The sequence below is a fragment of the Elephantulus edwardii genome, unplaced genomic scaffold (assembly GCF_000299155.1).
Source record: "Elephantulus edwardii isolate Elephantulus edwardi_28Jun2011 unplaced genomic scaffold, EleEdw1.0 scaffold00085, whole genome shotgun sequence".
Classification (NCBI taxonomy): Eukaryota; Metazoa; Chordata; class Mammalia; order Macroscelidea; family Macroscelididae; genus Elephantulus; species Elephantulus edwardii.
This window is the reverse complement of record NW_006399835.1, coordinates 8,492,562-8,495,437: the sequence shown is the minus strand read 5'-3', so window position 1 is coordinate 8,495,437 and position 2,876 is coordinate 8,492,562.

The following is a 2,876-nucleotide window of genomic DNA, read 5'->3' as shown; positions in this document are numbered from 1 at the left end:
TTTCACCCTCTCTAGGACAAACATATTTGTTCTCCTGGCAGTCGATGAGTGTTCTATATTCTTCCTCAGAACCACAACTTCAAGGTATTGATTTTTCTTCTGTCACCCTTATTTATTGTCCAGATTTTTGATGCATAGCTAGTAATTGTGAAGACTATAGCCTGGATCAGGCACACCATGGTCTCTAGACTGACATATTGCTCTTCATCATTCTAAAGAGGTTCTTGACAGCAGACTTTAATAATGGAGCTCATCTTTTGATATCCCGAATGTTGATGCTAAGAGTATTGATTATAAATCTGAGCAAAATGAAATTGTTATCAGTCTCAATCTATCATGGTGTTGCCAATTGGCCCAGTGGTAAGAATCTTTGTCTTTTTGATCTTGATCTTTTATTCATATTGAATACTTCAGTCCTTAACACTCTATAGTCAACCCTCTTCTCCAGCACCACATCTCAATTCTTCTTCTATCATTCTTAGTCATTATCCAGCTCTCTGACGTTTAGCAAGTAATTGTGAAGATCATAGACTGCATCAGGCATATCTTAGTCTCTCTACTGGAATCCATCTAGGATTTTTCTTCCTCCTTTGTGTTTATAATGGTTTTTTGCTTTCTTCATGGATGATATGTTTTAATCACTTGGTCATTTGGGCATTAGTTTTCAATGCTGCAAATCTATTCCGGAGGTGATTTTTTAAATTCAGGTGGCATAAACTCAAGGTTGTATTGTGGTTCTTGTGAAACTGTTTTAATTTTTTTCAATTTCCATTTGTACTTGCACATGAGTAATTGATTATCTATGCCACAATAAGCTCCTAGCTTGGTTTTGACTGCTGATAAGGAACTTCTCCAATGATTTTTTACCCATAGATATAGTCATTCTGATTTCTATGCAGTCCGTTAGGTAAGCTTGATGTATAAACTTGCTTTTTGTATTTTTTAAAAAGGGTATTTTTAATTAATAAATCATTTAATGTACAAAACGCAAGCCTCTACTTTCTCCACTACCAAAATTAAGGAGAAGAAAATAGAAGCTTCTAGCCTATAAACAACATATAAAGCAACCTTTTTCTTAGATATTATTTAATAATCTATAATATGTACATAGAGATTTCATACAGTTTTTATTTACTCATGAATAATTTGTTTGTTGGCATAACCGTTTGTGTATGTATAGAACTCTGGTGTTGTAATTTGTAGGAATTTGGCTCCTCATCCAATGAAGCACCTCTCTGTCTTGCAGTTCAAATCCTCCAGATTCTGAATGGAAGAGAGAGGATCAATTTCTTCCTGGCCAATTTATAGCATCTTGAAAACAATTCAATTCAAAACAATTAATTTGGAGTGTGAGAAGAATGACTAAATCTGTTTTGGAAACTGCATATTTAGAATATTCCTTAAAATCAAAGTTATAAAAATTTATCTTCATTACTTGTGCACATCTTTAGAAAAGACCATCACCAAAGGGAAAATGTTTAGGAGCCCCTGGACAGAGGCATAGGTAATTCTTTTCTTAGTGGGCTCCACAATTACAGATATATTTCCCTCAGTACCAGAAAGAAAGGAACAGAAAAAAGGCAAATTCTCTTCTAGTTCCCTTTTGTCCACTGGGTTCCTCAGCAGGATAATTTTCCTAGTAGCCCCAGGAAAGAGGGCGAGCTAGCTCCTTTTCTGGCGGACTCCATAGTCTCAGAGAACTTTGCCATGATATCAGAGAAAAAGAAGCAGAATCAAGATAATGGGGTCCTGAGCTCCAGAACTTGGCCACAGGACCAGAGAGGAAGATTCATGGGCAAGGTGAGGTGATCTCTTTGTTCCCTCCTGGAGTGCTAAGCTCCCCGAGACCAGACAAGTCCTCTGAGCCCAGATGCCAAAAAGATCTTCAGATAGGGCAATTTGTCCTCCCTTCCTCTGGAGTACTGAGCTCCCCAGTGAAAGTCTTCAGACCCAGAGCCTGTGAGGTCCAAGGCAAAAACAAAGAAAAAAAAAACCAACCCCAAAAGCCCCAAAACAAACAAACAAACCAAAAACCCAAACCACAACAACAACAACCCAAAATCAACACTATCAGCATCCAAGGCTGCATCTGTTAAAATATCTGTTGAAATAAGTCAATTGATATCCCACTGATTCCTAAGGCCTTATTTTTGCCCATGCCATTAGAACAGCTTCTACCTCCTCTTTCATTATTATTGGCTCCTGTACATATGGAACTTCCTGAAAATTTTCAGTGTCGATTAGCTCTTTCTGGTACAGTGATTCTGTGTATTCCTTCCAACTTCTTTTGATGCTTTCTGAATTACTCAATATATTATCCACAGCATCTTTCAATATTGCAAAATGAGGCTTAAATTTGTTTTTCAGTTCTCTCAGCTTGAGAAATGCAGAACAATTTCTTCCATTCTTATTCTCCAATTCTAGCTCTCTTCACATTCCATTATAATACTTGGCTTTGTCTTCTCAAGCTGCTTTCATTCGGCTCTTTAACTTCATCTTCAGTTTGGAGCCAGTGGGTTCTGGAGCATAGTTATTTTGATTTAATTGAAAGTTGGGTATAAACTGGGCATTTTTAATTTTGTTAATAATCAAGTGAAGCTGTTTGGCTATTTCTATTTAATTAACAATCAGCTGTGGGATGAAAGCCTCTTGTTTAAATAAATTAGCACAAGATAGGTGTGTTTTTGTATTTAAAAGTTGGTTGGTTTAATCCTGCATAAAAAATTCCAGTTTGGAGCATTTGGATTACAGAGCATAGGTTGCTTTGATTTAATTGAAAGTTGGTGTAAACTGGGTGTTGTTTGTTTTTTGTTTTGTTTTGTTTTTTAAATTTTATTTTTATTTCATTATGTAGATAACTAAAACTATGACTAACA